Here is a 23,234-nt window from a genome sequence, read left to right as displayed (position 1 = left end):
CTTCTCTCTCCAGCATCTTTCAAAGCACCCAAAAATTCCAGGTGCAAACTCAGCTACTCTAAAGCAAAAGGCATGTCCCTCACACAAGATGTCCTCGTACAAATATGGGAATCCTATCCCTTCATAATAACAACTTGTATTTATATAGTGCCTTTAACATAGTAAAATATCCCAAGGCACTTCACAGGACTATTTTAAAACAAAAAATTTGACACTGTGCCACATAAGGAGAAATTAGGGCAGGTGACCAAAAGTTTGGTCAAAGAGGTAGGTTTTAAGGAGCGTCTTAAAGGAGGAAAGCGAGGTAGTGAGGCGGAGAGGTTTAGGCAGGGAATTCCAGAGCTTAGGGCCTCGGTAACAGAAGGCACGACCACCAATAGTTGAGCGATTATAATCAGGCATGCTCAAGAGGGCAAAATTAGAGGAGTGCAAATATCTCGGGGGGGTTTGTGGGGCTGAAGGAGATTACAGAGATGGTGGGGGGGGGGGGGGGGGTGGGTGTCGAGGCCATGGAGGGATTTGAAAACAAGGATGAGAATTTTGAAATCGAGGCATTGCTGAACTGGGAGCCAATGTAGGTCAGCGAGCACGGGGTGATGGGTGAATGGGACTTGGTGCAAGTTAGGACACAGGCAGCCGAGTTTTGGATCACCTCAAGCTTACGTGGGGTAGAATGTGGGAGGCCAGCCAGGAGTGTGCTGGAATAGTCAAGTCTAGAGGTAACAAAAGCATGGATGAGGGTTTCAGCAGCGGATGAGCTGAGGCAGGGGCGGAGACGGGCGATGTTACGGAGGTGGAAATAGGCGGTCTTAGTTATGCTGCGGATGTGTGATCAGAAGCTCATTTCAGGGTCATATATGACACCAAGGCTGCGAACAGTGTGGTTCAGCCTCAGACAGATGTTAGGGCAAGGGATGGAGTCAGTGACTAGGGAACGGAGTTTGTGGCGGGGACCGAAAACAATGGCTTCGGTCTTCCCAATATTTAATTGGAGAAAATTTCTGCTCATCCAGAACTGGATGTCGGACAAGCAGTCTGACAATTTGGAGACCGTGGAGGGGTCGAGAGAAGAGGTAGTGAGGTAGAGCTGGGTATCGTCAGCGTACACGTGGAAACGGACGCTGTGTTTTTGGATGATGTCGCCAAGGGGCAGCATGTAGATGAGAAATAGGAGGGGGCCAAGGGTAGGTCCTTGGGGGACACCAGAGGTAATGATGCGGGAGCAGGAAGAGAAGCCGTTGCAGGTGATTCTCTGGCTACGATTAGATAGATAAGAATGGAACCAGGCGAGTGTAGTCCCACCTAGCTGGATGACGGTGGAGAGGCGTTGGGGGAGGATGGAGTGGTTAACCATGTCAAAGGCTGCAGACAGGTCAAGAAGGATGAGGAGGAATAGTTTACCTTTGTTACAGTCACAAAGGGTCCAGTTTTAAATACCTGGGTGTACATGTAGCACTAAAACTAACCATGCTGTACAAAGGAAGTTTAGCCCTGCCCACTGCTAACCAATATACACAACAACCTAACTAGTTGGAACTACCTGATCATACCACTGCTGGCTAGGGTGAATTCAATGAAGATGAACATCTTCCCCTGCCACCTCTATCCATTAGATGTTGATATTCTCCATTCTCCCTCACCCCCAAAATGCCCAAGCACCTGTTTTTCTTAGATAGTGATGCGAGCGACCGGGAACTCAGCAGTGTGCAGAAAGTCACAGGCACAAAACAGGCGCCATTACTCCTCACTGTTGCTCACTCTAGTAGCACCTGCACCATTTGTTGGTTCCTGCACACACACGACGACTGCCTCTGCATAGAGCAGAAAAGCTGTTCTGTGCAGCTGTGTTAAGATTTTGCTTAAGGTACTCAGCAATTCCACCGAGTGTGCCAGGGTTTACTTCCCAACGACACCGCTCACATAATCCTATGCTGCCAGAGGCAACTCATGCTGAAAACAAACCACAGCAAGCCCAAGTCATGGCTTAAAATTCAAATATGCAATGTGAAATTGTTTCAAAATGATATGGGATTAAAGGAATGCAATTTGGTACATTAAGGGGATGATTTTTGCATATGACAGTAATAAGCGATTGTTGAATTTTATACAACGAGTGGCAAATATCTCTGCATGGATGTTCAGATTTCGTTTTATGTAATCTATTTGTTCAATCTAGGTTCATCTGGTGTGCCTGTAGCTTCACTCCTTTCAAAGAGATGGGCAACAACACACACTCCCAAGAACAAATGAAAAATAAACAGCATCATACCTTAAAGAGTAGCTAGCCTCAGAGGCATGACATGTCTGTAACAGAGGGCAGGGGAAAGATCCCTTTGTACAGGATAGTTAGCAGGGCAAAGAACTGCAACTGGTAAGTTGACAGATAATTGGTTAGTTGTGCCAAATATCTAATAAAGTAAATGTGAACAAATCAAAAAGTAGCAAAAATGCCAATGAGGAACACGTAACCAGCAGAAAACCAAGCGATCAAGTCTCTCAATTTTTTTCGAAGGTATCGTTCGTAAACCAGTTCGTGTCCCAATCCCAACCAAATCACGAATAATTTCTTCAGTTTTCAATTGCCTTTTTCACACCACTCTGTGTATACAGCTACAAATAACAAAGAGAAATCACTAGATTACCCATAAAACTGGCCTTTTACTGTTTGAGTTGGTTGCAAAATTTTTCACTATTCCTGCCATTCTGTCCAAGGCTTTAGTTATAAATTTAATCTGGGGCTTGGATGCTGGGTATTTCCAGCTGCTGAGGACAAAATTCTGTGCGAGAGAGATAGATGCATCATGGAATCTGCAGATTTCACATTGCTCCCGTGGAACCAGCGCAACGAGGCAGGAAAAACACCAGGGAGTTACAGCAAATCCTGTATCTCAGAGAGAGAGAGAACGCAAGAGAGAGATGCATAATGAAAGTTGTAACTTATAGAATCATAGAATGGTTACAGCATGGAAGGAGGCCATTCGGCCCATCGAGCCCATGCCGACTCTCAGCTAGTCCCACCCCCCTGCCCTTTCCCCATAGCCCTGCAAATTTTTTTCCTTCAGATACTTATCCAACTCACTTTTGAAAGATAAGATTGAGTTTGCCTCCACCAACCTTTCAGGCAGTGCATTCCAGATCTTAACCACTCATAAGAACATAAGAAATAGGAGCAGGAGTAGGCCAGTTGGCCCCTCGAGCCTGCTCCGCCATTCAATGAGATCATGGCTGATCATCGACCTCAACGCCACTTTCCCTTGATTCCCCTAGAGTCCAAAAATCTATCTCTCTCAGCCTTGACTAGACTCAATGACTCAGCATTCACAGCCCTCTGGGGCAGAGAATTCCAAAGATTCACAACGTTCCAAGTGAAAAAATTTCTCTTCATCGCGGTCTTAAATGGCCGACCCCTTATCCTGAGACTATGTCCCCCAGTTCTAGACACTCCAGCCAGGGGAAACAACCTCTCAGCATCTGACCTGTCAATTCCCTTCAGAATCTTGTATGTCTCAATGAGATCACCTCTCATTCTTCTAAACTCGAGAGTATAGGCCCATTCTACACAATCTCTCCTCATCGAACAGCCCTCTCACCCCAGGAATCAATCTAGTGAACCTTTGTTGCACCGCCTCCAAGGCAAGTGTATCCTTCCTTAGATAAGGAGACCAAAACTGTGCTCAGTACTCCAGGTGTGGTCTCACCAAGGCTTCCTTACTCTTATACTCCAACCCCCTTGCAATAAAGGCCAACATGCCATTTGCCGCCCTCATTGCTTGCTGTACCTGCATGCTAGCTTTCTGTGTTTCTTGCACGAGGATACCCAAATCTCTCTGAACACCAACATTTGAAAGTTTCTCACCATTTAAAAAATATTCTGTTTTTCTATTCTTCCTACCAAAGCGAATAACCTCACATTTCCCTACATTACACTCCATCTGCCACCTTATTGCCCACTCACTTTGTCTATCTATATCCCTTTGCAGACTCTGTGTTCTCCTCACAGCTTACTGTTCCACCTAGCTTTGTATCATCAGCAAACGTGGATACATTACACTCGGTCCCTTCATCTAGGTCATTAATATAGATTGTAAATAGCTGAGGCCCCAACACTGATCCTTGTGGCATCCCACTATTTACAGCCTGCCAACCTGAAAAAGATCCGTTTATCCCTACTCTCTGTTTTCCGTCCATTAACCAATCCTCTATCCATGCTACTATATTACGCCCAACCCCATGAGCCCTAATCTTTTATGTGGCACCTTATCGAATGCCTTTTGGAAATCCAAATGTACTACATCCACTGGTTCCCCTTTATCTACCCTACTAGTTACATCCTCAAAAGACTCTAATAAATTTGTCAAACATGATTTCCCTTTCATAAAACCATGTTGACTTTGCCTAATCATGTTATAATTTTCTAAGTGCCCTGATACCACTTCCATAACAATGGATGCCAGCATTTTCCAGATGACTGCTGTCAAGCTAACTGGCCTGTAGTTCCCTGTTTTCTCTCTCCCTCCTTTCTTGAATAGCGGTGTTACATTTGCGATCTTCCAATCCATTGGGACCATTCTAGATTCTAGGGAATTTTGGAAGATCAAACCAATGCATCCACTATCTCTTCAGCCACCTCTTTTAGAACCCTAGGATGTAGGCCGTCAGGTCCAGGGGATTTGTCAGCTTTTAGTCCCATTAGTTTCTCTAGTACTTTTTCTCTACTTATATTAATTACGTTAAGTTCCTCACCCTCATTAGACCCTTGGTTCCCCACCATTTTTGGTATGCTTTTTGTGTCTTCTACTGTGAAGACAGATACAAAATATTTGTTTAACGTTTCTGCCATTTCCTTATTCCCCATAATAATTTCCCCTGTCTTAGCCTCTAAGGGACCAACGTTTACTTTTGCTACTCACTTCCTTTTTACATACTATTAGAAGCTCTTACAATCTGCTTTTACATTTCTTGCTAGTTTTCTCTCATATTCTATTTTTTTCCCTTATCAACTTTTTTGTCATCCTTTGCTGGTTTCTGAAACTCTCCCAATCCTCAGGATTACTACTATTCTTTGCGACATTATAAGCTTCTTCTTTCAATTTAATGCTATCCTTAACTTCTTTAGTTAGCCACGGGTGGATCACTTTTCCCGTGCAGTTTTTGTTTCTGAATGGAATGTATTTTTGTTGAGAATTATGAAATATTTCTTTAAATGCTAGCCTACTGCTCATCTACCATCATAGCTTTTAATCTATTTTTCCAATCCAACTTAGCCAACTCGCCCCTCATACTTATGTAATTGGCTTTATTTAAGTTTAAGACTCTAGTTTCAGACTTAGGCAAGTCACACTCAAACTTAATGTGAAATTCTATCATATTATGATCACTCTGCCCCAGAGGATCCTTTACTATGAGATTGCTAATTAACCCTATCTCATTACACAATACAAGATCTAAAATAGCCTGTTCCCTGGTTGGTTCCATGATGTATTGTTCTGGGAAACTGTCCCGAATGCCTTCCATGAACTCGTCCTCCAGACTACCTTTGCCAATTTGATTTGTCCAGTTTATATGAAGATTAAAGTCCCCCACGATTATTGCATTACCTTTGTTACAAGCTCCTACTATTTCTTGATTAATATTCTGTCCAACGGTATAGCTCCTGTTAGGGGGCCTACATACTACTCCCACCAGTGTTTTCTGCCCCTTGTTATTCCTTATGTCCCCTCATACCGATTCTACTTCCTGATCTTCCGAGCCGAGATCCTCTCTACTGTCCTTATGACATCCTTTATTATCGGGGCTACTCCCTATCCTTCTCCATTCTGCAGGTCTTTTCGAAACGTCAAGTACCCTGGAACATTTAGGTCACCTTGCAACCACATCTCTGTAATGGCTATTAGATCAAACCCATTTATCTCTATTTGTGCCACTAGTTCATCTAGCTTGTTCCGAATACTTCGTGCATTTAGATAAAGAGTCTTTAATTTAAATGTTTTATCATTATTCCCTGCTTTAACCTTATCCTCTGCTGCACTGCTACCGTTAAACTCTCTGTCCCTTCCTGTCACACTCTGCTTATTTGTACCCAAATCGCTACACTGCTCTATTGCCTTGACCTTTATCTTTATTTGCCTTGACCTTCCTCGCTGCATAAAAAAGTTTTTTCTTATGTTGCCTTTGGTACTTTTGCCAATTACCTTAAATTTGTGCCCTCTGTTTTTCGACCCTTCTGCCAATGGGAACAGTTTCTCTCTATTTACTCTGTCCAGACCCCTCATGATTTTGAACACCTCTATCAAATCTCCACTCAATCTTCTCTGCTCCAAGGAGAACAACCCCAGCTTCTCCAGTCTATCAATGTAACTGAAGTCCCTCATTCCTGGAATCATTCTCGTAAATATTTTCTGCACCTTCTCCAAGGCCTTCACATCCTTCCTAAAGTGCAGTGCCCAGAATTGGACACAGTACTCCAGATGGGGCCCAAGCACTGTTTTATACAGGTTCATCATAATGCCACATTTTTGTACTTGTACCTCTATTTATGAAGCCCAGCAAGCCTTTTTAACCGCTTTCTCAACCTGCCCTGCCACCTTCAATGATTTGTGCACACATACCCCTAGGTCTCTCTGTTTGTGCACCCCTTTTAGGACTGTACCATTTAGGTTATATGTCCTCTTCTCATTTTTTTCTACCAAAATGTATCGTTTCTCACACTTCTGCGTTAAATTTCATCTGCCATGTGTCCGCCCATTTCACCAACCTGTCTATGTCTTCCTGAAGTCTATCATTCTCCTCCTCACTATTCATTATACTTCAAGTTTTGTGTCATCTGCAAATTTTGAAATTGTGCCCTGCACACCCACGTCCAAGTCATTTATATCAAGAAAAGCAGTGGTCCTAGAACCGACCCCTGGGGAACACCACTGTATACCTTCCTCCAGTCTGAAAAACAACCGTTCACCACTACTCTGTTTCCTGTCACTTAGCCAATTTCGTATCCACGCTGCCACTGTCCCTTTTATTCCATGGGCTTCAACTTTGCTGGCAAGCCTATTATGTGGCACTTTGTCAAACGCCTTTTGGAAATCCATGTACACCACGTCAACCTCATTACCCTCATCAACCCTCTCTGTTACCTCATCAAAAAACTCGATCAAGTTGGTTAAACACGATTTGCCTTTAACAAAACCATGATGACTTTCCTTAATTAATCCACACCTATCCAAGTGACTGTTAATTTTGTCCCTGATTACCGTTTCTAAAAGCTTCCCCACTACCGAAGTTAAACTGACTGGCCTGTCGTTGGTGGGTTTATCCTTACACCCTTTTTTGAACAATGGTGCAACATTTGCAATTCTCCAGTCCTCTGGCACCACCCCCGTATCTATGGAGGATTGGAATATTATGGCCAGTACCTCTGCGATTTCCGCCTTCGATTCCCTCAGCATCCTAGGATGCATCCCATCCTCTCCTGGTGATCCATCCTCTCCTGGTGATTTATCTATTTTAAGTACTTTCACCAGGCTTTTGTGAAACTGAAATACCCAGAGTGCACTGCGACAACCAGGCAGAACATTTACAAACATCTGTGATTTATGAGTAAAAAAAAAATCATTTTTTCAGCACTTTATATAGTTTAAAGCATTAAATAGGAACTTTGAGCTAACAGTATTCTTTTTATCTCTGAGGGGGCTGATGTTTGCAACAGGGCCAAAGGGAGGTGCTTAAGAGGCACTTTGGTGCTGGCCTCAGATGTTGTGGCTGATTATCTGTTCAGGTACCGGTCACTGGAGTCTCAAAAGTGGCGGAAACTTTTCTGGGCAATGTTTAATGACAGCTTCAGCAAAAACCTACAAAATCCACCGTGGGACTGAGAAAGAAAAGACTTGCATTTATATAGCGCCTTTCACGATCACCAGGCATCTCAAAGCGCTTTACAGCCAATGTAGTCACTGTTGTAATGTGGTAATGAAGAGAGAGAATGTATGCTTTAGAATTGTGTAAATAACTGTGGAGAAAAACAGAAATGGTTCTGCGGAGGGAGCAGGGAAGGTTAAACAAACAAATAAAGTACTGTACTTGCATCTTAAGCAAATACTGCAAATCCATCATGAGGCTAAAAAAAGTGAACAAAGGAAGACTTTTTGTGGCAGGGTTGGAAAAAGAATTATGTAACGCAGCAGGCAAATAACATTACAAATATATCTTTGATACCTTTATCCTTCAGTCTCAGTGAAGTGTATAATATTTTTACCTTGCGTCAATCATGTGTTCTGTCAATTTGCTGTATTACAGTGATGGGCAAACTGCGATCACGTTTATGCTGCAGTGAGACCGTTGTGACCATCAGAAGCCGCACTCCAGGTCTGAGGCTGCCCATGAGCAACACCATGGGAGATTTCACTCAAGAGCATAACTGGCATAAAACTTATTTTTTGAAAGAATAATCAAATGAAAATTTAAAGTGTATTTATTTGTATAGTGAATGTTCCTCCCTGTGATGACATAGTTTAGGAATAAATTCAAGCTCAAAGAATCAAATACAAAATACATTTAGACCACTCAGCCCATCAAACATGCTCCTTACAACAATTCCTACTGGTCTGGACTGCCCAGCCCACGATGCCTGACCACCACTTCCGCTGAAATGGCTTACTCACTGCAAACGAGGGATCAAACCTAGGACTTTCCTGAACTCTATGACTCAGTGCCACACCAAAGCACATTGTTTGTCTACCCAGCGCTAGTGGAAATGATTCAGCTTTTTTAAAAAAGGTATAAGTAGAAATATTCTTCAAATAGCTAGCCTTAACTTTGTACACTTGCCTTTATTTCCATCATCCCAGTCTAAGTTAAATAATCCATTTATATCTACATTGTATACAAATTCCAAGTGCAGAATCATGGACCACCTGAAGCTTTTCTCCAATAAGAACTAGTTCAATTCTGTCAACCTATCTTCAACCAGTTTAAATTGTGGAACCATCTTCACCACTTTTCTCTAAATACTCTTTAATACATCATGTCCTTTGGCTGGTGGTGCCCAAAACTGCAAACAGTATTCCAAATAGGACCTTGCCAATAGGTTATTTAAGGTTAAGTTAACCTCTATTCCTTTCTTGAGCTTTCCTGATGTAATTTGTGGAGTCTAGTCTATACATGCCCTAGAATGGCTCAATTGGTTTTAATATGAACCAGCTGTAGTTTTCTGGGGTTAGGCAATGTCTCTGAATATGGCTTTTTCCTTTCTTGTCATGGCCCACACAAGGTTAAACCCAGATTCATTTAAAGAAAATAACCCAGGCAGTTGCTACACTGCTGCCTCAGAACAGATGATATATCTGCTATAAGTATCAGAGCGCCATACATAATACATGTCTTAAATTGCAAACCTATTTATTTGTTTGCCTTGTTTAGTGTGTTGAAACTGCTGCTTCTGGATTGTTTTGTGTGTGTATTGTTCACAGATGGGGAAACATCTCATGGTTAGTCCAAAGTATTAGGGACAGATTATTTTGTTCCCAGAATGGATCCAAGCCACTTAATTCAAAAACAAGTATCATGTGGATCTTTTTAAAATATATATTTGACTAGCAGCTCTAATTGAGCTTGAGATACATTTTTAATTTCCTTTGTTCCAGTCTATCTTAAAAAGGTCATTGAAAGTATATTTCAGGCAGACTTGCTTCAAGTCAGCAGTCCTTCTGAAGCCATCACAGCTACAACACTGGCATCTATCCGACAATGTGGAAAACTGCCCAGGTATGTCCTGTCCACAAAAAGCAGGATAAATCCAATCCGGCCAATTACCACCCCATCAGTCTACTCTCAATCATCAGCAAAGTGATGGAAGGGGTCATCGACAGTTAGGGTTGCAAAGGGGTGGAAAGTTTCCGGTAAATTTCCGGAAATTTTCCACGGGAAGTTTAGCTTGGGAATTTTGCCCAAAAAAGCACATGCTAGCATAATATTGTTTTTTTTGTATTTCTTTCTTTTTTTCCCCCCACAGGTCCTCTCTTAAAATTACTAACAGAGATGGAATCTTAATTATTAAGGAATTTCTTAATCAATATATGTTTATCTTCTTACTTGGCTTGTTTTAATAATTACAAGTTTTGTGTGTGACTGTGAACAAATGTGTCCTGATTGGTTGGATGAGTGGATGAGCGATTAGCTCCCTCTATTTGTAATATTTGCATATCAAATTGTGATTGGCCTGCAGGCATCTGTAAGACTGCTATAGTTTTTTTAAGATCCAGGTTAGGGGTCCTGAGGGAAGTCATTTTGTTTTCTGCTGATGTTGTGATGATGCAGTAAGTAAATCAGACTTTATACCAAATAAACCAGTTACTTGTTGAACTCTGTTGTCCTTCAATTTAAAATATACAAAATAATACACTATTGGTGATGTAGCGTCGTGTGTGTACAGGTCATGCTTCCATCACATGGAGCATCAGCAAAAATGTACTCACCCTGTTGCAATCGTGCTGATCGACCGCAGTTCGACACAGAGATGAATGCCCTTTATTTCTCTGCATAGAACAATGCCACGTTTACCGTCGGATGTGTGGAAGCATTTTACCCTAGGCATTAAAGATGGAAAGACTGTGTACATGTGCAAACACTGTAGAAAGCCATATGTAAAGAATGCCACAAAGATGCAGCAGCATTTATCCAAATGCAACAACTTCACTCAAAGCTCACAGCAGTCAGCCCAGAGTTCCTCTGCTTCCATTCAAGAAGATGATGGTTCTCATTCAGCATCAGGCTCCTTATCATCAGCAACTCCTGGCCCACTTGGAAGGTTCTTTGATACAATGGATAACCATAGCCAAAAGAATGCAGATGAGTGCCTTGCTCGAGCTGTATATGCAACAGGCTCACCCCTCATGCTCACAGCCAATGTGTACTGGAAGAGATTTTTCAATGTTATTCGCCCTGCATACTGTCCTCCCACCAGACATGCTTTGTCTACTTATTTGCTGGAGGCTGAGTATAACAGAGTCCAAGGAAAGCTCAAAGAAACGATAGTGATGGCAGACTGTGGTGCAGTTATCTCAGATGGGTGGTCAAATGTACGAGGGGAGGGCATCATAAACTACATCGTCTCCACTCCTCTCCCAGTGTTCTTCAAAAGCACAGACACGAAGGACAACAGACACACAGGCACATACATGCTGATGAGCTGAAAGCGGTCATCAACGATCTTGGATCACAAAAGGTCTTTGCAGTAGTTACTGACAATGCCGCGAATATGAAGGCTGCTTGGGCTCAAGTGGAGGAGGCCTACCCTCATATTACGTCTATTGGGTGCGCAGCTCATGGGCTCAACCTGCTCCTCAAGGACATCATGGGTTTGAGAGCCATGGAAGCACTGTACAAGAGAGCCAAGCAAGTTGTTAAGTATGTCAGGGGAAAACAGGTAGTTGCAGCAACCTACAACTCCAAGCAAATGACAAAGAACAAGAACACCACACTGAAGCTGCCCAACAACACTAGATGGGGTGGTGTTGTCATAATGTACAACAGCCTTCTGGAGGGTTAGGAGTCGCTGCAAGAAATGGCAATATCCCAGTCTGGGGATATGGAAACCACCATCAAGAAAATACTGCTGGATGATGTGTTTTGGGAGCGAGTGGTTAGCAGCCTTAAACTACTCTCACCAGTAGCATCTGCAATTGCTCAGATTGAAGGAGATGACGCTGTCTTGTCAGATGTTCTCAGGCTTTTTACTGATTTAAAAGAACAAATCAGCATTGCCCTACCCACATCCCTGCTGCTCAAAGCAGAGGAGAAGGCAATTGTTCAATTCATACAGACGTGTCAAGAATGTTGTGTCAAGCCGATTCATGCTGCAGCATACATGCTGGACCCAAAGCATGTTGGGAGACCAATACTTTCTGGAGAACAGATCAACAGCGCTTACAGTGTGATTTCTACCCTCTCACACCATCTCAATCTGGATGTGGGCAAAGTTCTGGGAAGTCTGGCAAAGTTCTCTACCAAGCAAGGTCTTTGGAATGGGGATGGGATATGGGAATCATGCAAGCATATCAGTGCACATACCTGGTGGAAGGGACTTTGTGCATCTGAGGCCCTGTCACCTATTGCATCGGTGATACTCCAAATCCCACCTTCATCAGCGGCCTCTGAACGAAACTGGTCACTTTTTGGGAATACGCATACAAAGGTGCGCAACAGGCTGACTAACAAGAGAGTGGAGAAACTGGTGGCTATCCGGGCGAACCTACAACTTACTGAGCCAGATACAGAAGTGTCCACCACACAGCTAGACACTGACACAGAGGAGGAAATGGACACGTCAGAGCCAGAGAATCAGGAGGAGCAATGAGGAGTAGAAGACTCATGAGTAGAAGACTCAAAGGGACAAAATAAGGACAAATTACAGGCTAAATAAGCTGACGCTCTTTTTATTTTATTTTAGATGGGTCTTTTTTGTGGGGGTTCAATAAAGTTCAAAATTATAACCTAAAGTTTTGAAAGCCTGTTTTTATTTGTATGGAACAGTATGTCTATTTTGACGACAAAGATAATATAAGGGTCAGAGACAAAAACCATCAGTGTGCAAAAAACTCAAAATTCCCATAAATTCCCAAAAATTCCCATGGAAAGTTTCCTCTTTTAAAAATTCCCAGAATTTTGCAACCCTATCGACAGTGCTATCAAGTGGCATTTACTCACCAATAACCTGCTCACTGACGCCCAGTTTGGGTTCCGCCAAGACCACTCGGCTCCAGACCTCATTACAGCCTTGGTCCAAACATTGAGGTGAGGTGAGAGTGACTGCCCTTGACATCAAGGCAGCATTTGACCGAGTGTGGCATCAAGGAGCCCTAGTAAAACTGAAGTCAATGGGAATCGGGGGGAAAACTCTCCACTGGCTGGAGTCATACCTAGCACAAAGGAAGATGGTTGTGGTGGTTGGGGGTCAATCATCACAGACCCAGGACATTGCTGCAGGAGTTCTTCAGGGCAGTGTCCTAGGCCCAACCATCTTCAGCTGCTTCATCATTGACCTTCCCTCCAACATAAGGTCAGAAATGGGAATGTTCACTGATGTTCACTGCACAGTGCTCAGTGCCATTCACCACTCCTCAGATAATGAAGCAGTCCATGCCCGCATGCAACAAGACCTGGACGACGTTCAGGCTTGAGCTGATAAATGGCAGGTAACATTTGTGCCAAACAAGTGACAGGCAATGACTATCTCCAACAAGCGAGAGTCTAACCACTGCCCCTTGACATTCAACGGCATTACCATCGCAGAATCCCCCACCATCAATATCCTGGTGGTCACCATTGACCAGAAACTTAATGGACCAGCCACATAAATACTGTGGCAACAAGAGCAGGTCAGAGGCTAGGTATTCTGCAGCGAGTGTCTCACCTCCTGACACCCCAAAGCCTTTCCATCATCTACAAGGCACAAATCAGGAGTGTGATGAAATACTCTCCACTTGCCTGGATGAGTGCAGCTCCAACAACACTCAAGAAGCTCGACACCATCCAGGACAAAGCAGCCCGCTTGATTGGCACCCCATCCACCACCTTAAACATTCACTCCCTCCACCACCGGCGTACCGTGGCTGCAGTGTGTACCATCTACAAGATGCACTGCTGCGCCTCCCAAACCCGCGACCTCTTCCACCTAGAAGGACAAGGGCAGCAGACGCATGGGAACACCACCACCTTCAAGTTCCCCTCCAAGTCACACACCATCCTCACTTGGAAGTATATCGCCGTTCCTTCATCGTTGCTGGGTCAAAATCCTGGAACTCCCTCCCTAACAGCACTGTGGGAGCACCTTCACCACACGGACTGCAGTGGTTCAAGAAGGTGGCTCACCACCACCTTCTCAAGGGCAATTAGGGATGGGCAATAAATGCTGGCCTTGCCAGCAACACCCACATCCCATGAACGAATTTTTAAAAAATCAGAGGGAGTTAGGCAGAAGATGCCATGAAAAGTTAGCAGTCAAGTACCATGTAATGTTGTGATCATGGATCTTACTTCAGATCCAATTTTAATTGAATGAATGGGCAGAAAACACAACTGTTATTCTAGTTACATTCCAAGGAGGGAATAGTTAAGTCTATATATTGCAATCTACTGTTTATCCTTTAAAGCTGATAAATCTGGTCGCTAGTTCTTAGCTTAAACCATGGTCTGACAGAGTGTTTATTCTACAGCTTTACAAAGTCAAAGAAATCAGATGAAGACATGTAATATACCCAGTAAGCCAAACTACAATTTCTGTTTGATCCTTGGGCTTGCTAGAATTACCCAAGTATTAGGCAGGTACAGTCACACTCCGGTTTACAGGGACTGGCGGCTTGCTTACAGGTGCCCATGAATCAGCCTATTAACCCAAAAGGCTGGATCTCCAGGAGGCAGACAATATACAGGTACTGTTAAAACAAGGACATCTTCCAAAATGGTCGTCGGAGAAGCATTCTGTACAAAAACTATGCCCCCTGAGGCATACCTTTTTTTAAAGTGAATGCTCAGTAATTATAGTCAGATATTCCTTTTTCCACTTTTGTTAACAGGCAGCCTTCCATTGTGCCTGTATTTTTGCTCCACCTTAAATTTAACTGCATCAAATCCTGTCTACCTTAATCTCTGTGCTCTTTCCAAGACCCTTTGACTACTATCAAGATTCTCTACACAAGTCACCTGGCCTTATAAAGCTTGGTGTCATCAACAGAGTTTTGAATGTTACAAGTACTCTCTTCCATATAATTCATGAACAGTATAAATAGCAGGGAAGTCAGTAGAGAGGCCTGTGGAATTCAAATTGCCACTAATCCCCCACACTGCCATTTGCCTATTTATCATCTCTTGCATTCTATTACCAAGTCAATTTTCAATTTGGGCAACTAATTTGCTGTTAAATCTATGACAGTTTATTTTCTTTTAAATTCTTAGATGTAGAATCTTATCTAATAGTCCTGAAAATCTAAGTAAATAATATCCACTGGAAATCCCTCATCCACTAATTTAGTTTAGCTCCTGAAGGAATGTCAGTATATTTGTGCTTCTAAGATTATCCCGACTACTCCTTTGCACCCTTCCAATGAACATTCATTCCCATCCCACAAAATGCTCTTGGCAGCTTGTTTCTGCTATTGCTTCTGAGTCATGAGGTTGTGGATTCAAGCACACAATCTCAGTTGACATCCAGTACAGTACTGAGGAAGGGTCAGAGGTGCCATCCTTTAAATGAGAGGCAAGAAGGGTTCGACCCGAAACGTCAACTCAAATTTCTCTCCACAGATGTTGCCTGACCTGCTGAGTTTTTCCAGCATTTTCTGTTGTTAAATGTTATTTGTCAGGTAGACATCAAAGATTTCATGGCACTATTTGAAAAGGCAGTGTTATCCTAGTGTCATTGCACACATTCCTCATTCAGCCAGCAGTACCAGACACAGATTAACAGGTTATTCATCTCATTGCTATTTGTAGGACCTAGCTATGTGTAAAATGCCTGCTGCATTTGCCTTTACAACAGCACTTCTGAAAGTCCAAGTTTTTCTTCCTTGACATTTTCCCCATTGCCAATGTTAGATTAGTAATTCCCTGATTTCACAACGCATCCATTCTCTGAATATTGGGAGTGTACAGTTCTCGGGTACAATCCTTCCATTTATGGAGGTCCTAAAACTATTAATCATAGTATTGCTCATTTTCTTAAAGATTCCTAGAGTGTATCCCTGTTGGTCCAGATACCCTGCAGACAAATAACAGTGAGCTGCTTCCTAACAGTCTTTTCTGACCTCCACATAAATTATAGCTTCACAAGCCATTCTGACTAAATTTGAGACTTGTCTGGAGTCCTCATTCACGAAGACTAATGTAAAGAATTGATTTAACAACTGCCACATCCTCATTCCACCATAAAATATTTATATTCAACTTATCCGCCACCTTTTCTGTATGTTAGGAAACTTACAGTACTTTGATCCCCTTATTTATCAAGTATCTACTTCTAGCCTAATCTTTCTGACACTTATTTTAATTATCCTCATTAGACTTTTGCTTTAGCCTCAGTGTAAAAACGTTTCTCCTGTTAAATCTCTTCCATTTAATCTTATTCTGGATGACTCAATCACTGGAAACTGTCTGTTTCGGTCTACCCTGTCACATCCCTTCATAATACACTTCTAAAAAATCACCCCTCAATCTCCTCTCTACTGAAAACAGCCCCAATTTCTCAAACCTTTGTTCGCATTTGTATTTCCTCATACCAGACAGCATGCTAGTGAATCTGTGCTGTATCTTTTCTATTACCTCAACATGCTTCCTATAGTGTGGAGGCTAAAACTGTACAAAGAACACGATGTGTTGTTACTAAACTTTCATATAGATTCACCATTATATCTCAACTTTAATTCATCACAAATAGCTCTATTTTAGTTTGACTGAAGATTTCAACAATATTTAAAATAATTCTGACTTGAACTTATGGCCTAATGGTATATGTGGTGGAATGCCATACAGAAGCAAAACAAAGTTTTTGATATCCACTTCAGTCACACCTTAGGCCCAGCTATAAACAGCATAGATGGGGGTTGTGGAGAAATTTGAAGTGCACATTTTTACCACCTGACTGGAGTAGAATGAGTAACCAAGTGGCAAATATAGTTATAATGTGACCAAGTTGCCTTGAGCTTTAAGCATGCATTGTTCCCAGCAATTGTTCAACATCCTCACCGACACCTGGGAATCCCTGGCCCAAGACCGCACAAAGTGGAGGAGAAGCATCCGGGAAGGCGCCGAACACCTCGAGTCTCTTCGCCGGGAACAAGCAGAAGCCAAGTGCAGGCAGCGCAAGGAGCGCACGTCAACCCAAGCACCCCACCCACCCGCCCCTTCAACCACCGTCTGCCCCACCTGTGACAGAGACTGTAGGTCCCGCATTGGACTCATCAGTCACCTGAGAACTCATTTTTAATGTGGAAGCAAGTCATCCTCGGTTCCGAGGGACTGCCTAAGAAGTTCCCAGCAAACACACAGCCATCAAATAAGTATTGAACTTATTTCCTCACTGTATTGTACAAACCCTTATAGCTTTCAAAATAAACCTAATCTCCCCCGATAGCTCAATTGGTGTATGTAATACTGAGCTCTCCAGACTAGGAAGATTTCAGATTTGGCCCCTGGTCTATTATGAGTAGCACTAAGGATGTTACAATTGGCTCTGGGCTAACAGGGCAAGGGGGGGGGGGGGAAATAATCATTTATCCAGTGATTCTACTTGATAATGCATACTGGGTGAAGATAGGATCAGGCTTCGCCGCGATTCCCCCCAATGTAAAATACCCTGCTGACACTTGTCTGTGCCAGGGGTTCAACTGCAGCCCTCGGGGCCTGGCAATCTGGCCCGTCAATCAGAGGAAACTCAGTCCTATTTGCATTTATCTCTTATTTGTTAGTTTATGCTGCTTGAATTTTCTGGCCTGGAGAGTTGGAAAGGACTGTTTATAAGCACTCTTACCTCATTGATGGTAAAAAAAATAAAAGCGCAAAGATCTGTTAATCTCAGCAAGTTAAGATAAGTGCAAATTAAAGGAGATGTAGATTTGAACTTTATATGTAGCCCCCAAGGCTCCTTGGTACATACCTGTGTGGCACACAAATAAAAGTTTGAACACCCCTGGTCTAGCTCACAGGTGGAGTATGGGGACTTGAGAAAGGCACACGAAGATTGCCAGAGCCCACAAAACCTTACTGCTGCATAAATTAGGGCCCTCTGGAGGAAAGGGGGAAATTTAGAGGGATTCAATTAAATTAGGTCCTGCCACCACCCCCCTCCAATGTTAAGGTTAACGCTTGAAATAAATGGCAACACAAATGTGAATCTGTTTTAATCTGTATAACGATCTCCCAGGAAGGTCACAGATGCACTGAAACCATTTATGTGAGGGACAGAAGACCAGTACCCTTTGTGCTATTCAATACCCTATTTGCATAACTTATTCAGGAGCTGGGCCAAGTTTAATTCCTGCTCACTCAGTCGCTTGGTTTGCCTCAGCTAATTCCCTGAAGAGTCGATTTTTATAGCCCGCTTCAGTGCTAGATTAAAACTCCCTCCTTGAAATATATCCACACTGTAAATGGAAACATTCTATAACTAACAGTTTGGAAAGAAACGCAAGTGTTGAGGGTGTTCTGGGGCCTGCAGTTACTGCTGACGGCAATTAAATATTATATTATCAATGTTAAGGTAGGGGGAGGACAGCGAGCTAGAAATATAAACAAGCTCCACAAATGATTACATTAGCTAGTTAATGACTTTGCAATAAAAAAAAATTTAAATTTAAATTTTTCAATATGGTCAACAGAATTTCAAATAGAGTGTAATGATGGATCAATATTTTGTGCTATAAAGTAACACTCAAAAGTGTATGAGTTGGGACTTGCCTATGCGAGGGATCTGAAATTGAGAAGCCAAAAAAAGTGTACGGGCAGAAAGGACCCAAAAACTGAACACAGCACATGAACCTTTTTTCACTTCCCTCTTGTAATTTTGTTAAGTTCTCTCCACAGCAACATGTTCAGTTATGGCTGTGAGAAAATGATTTTTATCATAATGCAATGCAGGGCGTACTGGAGACAGGACGTTTTATGCAGCACTCTACATTCTGAGAATCACTGTTGATTGTGCCATGTGAGCCACCACAACAGGTGAGAAGATAAACAACAAGAGCAAAGAGGCAAGCAAGTGGCAGAACTCAAGCCGCAATGGTGGGAGAACTGAGAAAGCGGCAAGAGTGGGGAGTTAGTGAAGTAAGAATAGAACAGAAGCCTGCTTTTTCTTAAGAGACAGAATATTACTCTAAGCATTATGGCTCACTTTAGCCACTGAGAATACTGGGATCTAAAAGCTCGTGGGCATGTGGACACATGCACAGACTGCCAGCACTTTAATAAATAAAACTCAGAACAAATTAATTTTGTCTGCTCCATGCATGCATACACATAGATCATCGTACCCACGCATGACGAGAGCTCAATTCTTTTCAAAAGTGCTTACCCTGCTCTCTCTGGTCACTCGATAACCATTCTTTTTCTATCTGGTTTTAAATTATTTTGATTACCTGCCAACCTACCACAAAACTAAAAACAGACAAGATGTCACTATCTCTATGTAGTGTATATCACTTTACAGAGTCTTCCTATAGGTGTCAGCTGTGACTCTCACCTCTGAGGCAGAAGGTTGTGGGTTCAAGTCCCACTCCAGAGACTTGTGCACATAAAGCTAGGCTGACACTCCAATGCAGCACTGAGGGAGCCCTTTCAGGTGGATGTAAAAGATCCCATGGCATTATTTCAAAGAAAAACAGGGGAGTTCTCTCCTGTTTCCTGTCAAGATGTACCCCTCATCCAATATCACTAAACAGATTATCTGGTCATTATCACATTGCTGTTTGTGGAACCTTGTTGTGCGCAAATTGTTAGTCGCATTTCCTACACTCCAACAGTGACTGCACCTTCAAAAAGTACTTCATTGGCTGTAACACGCTTTGGGACATTGTGAGGTCATGAAAAGCGTTGTATAAATGCAAGTCTTCTTTTCTTCCTGCATTTTGAACTCTGTAAATATGCCATTCCCCTCTTTGGTTCTTCACAGAAATCACAGAAACCCCACATTGCAGATAGAGGCCATTTCGGCCCATCGAGCCTGCACCGACACATATCCCACCCGATCCCCGTAACTCCTACACCAACACATATCCCACCCTATCCCTGTAACCCCACGTATTTAATCCCCCTAACACTAAGGGTCAATTTTTTATCATAGCCAATCAACCTAACCCGCACATCTTTGGACTGTGGGAGGAAACCGGAGCACCCGGAGGAAACCCACGCAAACACGGGGAGAATGTGCAAACTCCACACAGACAGTCACCCGAGGCCGGATTCGAACCCGGGTCCCTGGCGCTGTGAGGCTGTCATCCTGACTCATTTTTATAATTAAGCTTCTCATACCTGACTATGAATTTTTGATGACGTGTTACAATTTAAATGTTAACCTACCTTTGTCTTTCATTGACTGATCAACCGGAGATGCACTGTTAACATTTTCTGATTTCTTAAAATAATGTAACATTCTATAGCAAGTAGCTGAACTTTCAATGTAATTGCACTCATGAGCTGAACTTGCACACATCTTTTGCAAATTATTTAGTCCCGGTTGCTTGTGAGCACACACATGATTGCATGCCAAACAACGGAAGCAACATGCGATAGACAGAGCTAAGCGATCTCACAACCATCGGATCAAATCAAAGCTCTGCAGTCCTGCCACATCCAGTCGTGAGTGGTGGTGGACAATTAAACAGTTAACAGGAGGAGGAGGCTCCAAAAATATCCCCATCCTCAATGATGGTGGAGCCCGGCACGTGAGTGCAAAAGACAAGGCTGAAGCATTTGCAACTATCTTCAGCCAGAAGTGCCGAGTGGATGATCCATCTCGGCCTCCTCCTGAGGTCCCCAGCATCACAGATGCCAGTTTTCAGCCCATTCAATTCACTCCATGTGATGTCAAGAAACAGCTGAAGACACTGGATACTGCAAAGGCTATGGGCCCTGACAACGTTCCGGCAATAGTACTGAAGACTTGTGCTCCAGAACTAGCTGCGCCCCTAGCCAAGCTGTTGCAGTACAGCTACAACACTGGCATCTACCCGGCAATGTGGAAAATTGCCCAAGTATGTCCTGTCTACAAAAAGCAGGACAAATCCGACCCGGCCAATTACCGTCCCATCAGTCTACTCTCAATCATCAGCAAAGTGATGGAAGGTGTCGTCGACAGTGCTATCAAGCGGCACTTACTCAGCAATAACCTGCTAACTGACGCCCAGTTTGGGTTCCGCCAGGGCCACTCAGCTCTGACCTCATTACAGCCTTGGTCCAAACGTAGACAAAAGAGCTGAACTCAAGAGGTGAGGTGAGAGTGACTGCCCTTGACATCAAGGCAGCATTTGATCGAGTGTGGCATCAAGGAGCCCTAGCAAAACTAAAGTCAATGGGAATCAAGGGGAAAACTCTCCATTGGTTGGGATCATACCTAGCACAAAGGAAGTTGGCTGTGGTTGTTGGAGGTCAATCACATGACATCACTGCAGGAGTTCCTCAGGGCAGTGTCCTAGGCCCAACCATCTTCAGCTGTTTCATCAATGACCTTCCCTCCATCATAAGGTCAGAAGTGGGGATGTTCGCTGATGATTGCACACTGTTCAGCACCATTCGAGACTCGTCAGATACTGACGCAGTCCGTGTCCATATGCAGCAAGACCTGGACAACATTCAGACTTGGGCTGACAAGTGGCAAGTAACATTCGCACCACACAAGTGCCAGGCAATGACCATCTCCAACAAGCGAGACGCTAACCATTTCCCCTTGACATTCAATGCAATTACCATCGCTGAATCCCCCACTTTCAACATCCTGGGGGTTACCATTGATCAGAAACTGAACTGGACCAGCCATATAAATACTGTGGCTACAAGAGCAGGCCAGAGGCTGGGAATTCTGCGGCGAGTGTCTCACCTCCTGACTCCCCAAAGCCTTTCCACCATCTACAAGGCACAAGTCAGGAGTGTGATGGAATACTCTCCACTTGCCTGGATGAGTGCAGCTCCAACAACACTCAAGAAGCTCGACACCATTCAGGATAAAGCAGACCGCTTGATTGGCACTCCGTCCACCACCTTCAACATTCACTCCCTCCACCACCGGCGCACTGTGGCTGCATTGTGTACCATCTACAAGATGCACTGCAGCAACTCGCCAAAGCTCCTTCAACAGCACCTTCCAAACCAGCGACCTCTACCACTTAGAAGGACAAGGGCAGCAGATGCATGGGAACATCACCACCTACAAGTTCCCCTCCAAGCCACACACCATCCTGACTTGGACCTGTATCGCCGTTCCTTCACTGTCGCTGGGCCAAAATCCTGAAACTCCCTTCCTAACAGCATTGTGGGTGTACCTACACCATATGGATTGCAGCAGTTCAAGGCGGCGGCTCACCACCTTCTCAAGGGCAATTAGGGATGGGCACTAAATGCAGGCCTAGCCAGCGACACCCACATCCCATCAATGAATTTTTTTTTAATGTGGTTGGTTTTGGCTAATTTGAGCAAGAATTACATTAATAACACTCACAATTCAACCCCACCCTCAGGAATAGAGAGGGAATGAATTTCCTATGTAATGTTCTGAAAGAATCCTAAAGCAAGTGTCTTAAGCAGTCCCAAGGAGCAAGCACACTATCCTGCAAACTGGTCTGCAACCTAGAAATTTCCCTTTACTTTTAGAAAGAAGTTGTGGGCATTTGTTCAGAAATTAGGTGTGTTTTTTTCTGGTAGTGCTATTTTAGTTGTATTGTTTTGCATCAGCACCAAGTTCTATATATGCTTAAAAAGACATAGCAAAAATAATCACAATATCAGCTCGTGGCCATTAACTCTTGTAGCGAGACTGTTCGTGTTAACAAGAGTGCAACCATTAACCCCATTACAGTATTTACCCACCCATCTTAATGCTATAAGGAAACATCCCGAATATTGCTCCACAGAGATAGCAAGTTGAGCCAGCTCTCCAAACACATTCCCTGCTCATTAAAATAATGCTACCTTCACACAGATGCTGCAACTGTATAGTAACATCCAGCTCCATAGAGCAGAGTATGTTGCAGACTAACTACTGTACTATTTATTAACACATTATCTCAGTGTGTCAGCCACTACAGAAATGAACAAAGAACTTCTAAATAATGTACTATAAGTGAATTTCTATTGACTGGCTGTCACAGTAGCTGAAACATTACAAATGATGAAAATTTGAGTTAGTTGTATACGTACCAAGTTCCCAGATCTTCCAAACTGCACTTGAGGCCAGATCTGCAGCCAGTTCCAAATTACTCAATGCCATGAACACTCAACTGGGATTTTCTGTCCAACTACTGCAGCAGCTGACAGCTGAACACAGCCTTAAGCAATGGGAGTTATGTTAATAATGAGCATGTTTGAGGGGGAGGGGGGGGGGGCAGCTTTTGAGGAAAGAGCTCACAGGACAGTTTTACATTTACAACACAGCAGTCTCACAGTAGTCCTACCATTATGAACACTCCAATATAAATGTTCCAATCTCCAGAGATCAGACAGAATCACAGAACCATATTTTAGTGGGTCTTACAAGCTGCCATCTG

At 43.3% G+C, this 23,234-nt stretch overlaps 1 protein-coding gene across 13 annotated transcripts in view; it reads right to left on the bottom strand.

Moving 5' to 3' along the window:
* LOC147104537 (paxillin-like) overlaps positions 1 to 23,234 on the bottom strand; it is a 152,439-nt gene that overhangs the window by 99,481 nt on the left and 29,724 nt on the right. The gene's annotated exons all lie outside the window — the stretch shown is intronic.

The sequence above is a fragment of the Somniosus microcephalus genome, chromosome 19 (genome assembly GCF_052327205.1).
Source record: "Somniosus microcephalus isolate GS21.2 chromosome 19, FLI_Smic_1.0, whole genome shotgun sequence".
Taxonomy (NCBI): domain Eukaryota; kingdom Metazoa; phylum Chordata; class Chondrichthyes; order Squaliformes; family Somniosidae; genus Somniosus; species Somniosus microcephalus.
The sequence above is the reverse complement of the archived record's forward strand: the minus strand, read 5'-3'. Positions and strand labels throughout refer to the sequence as shown.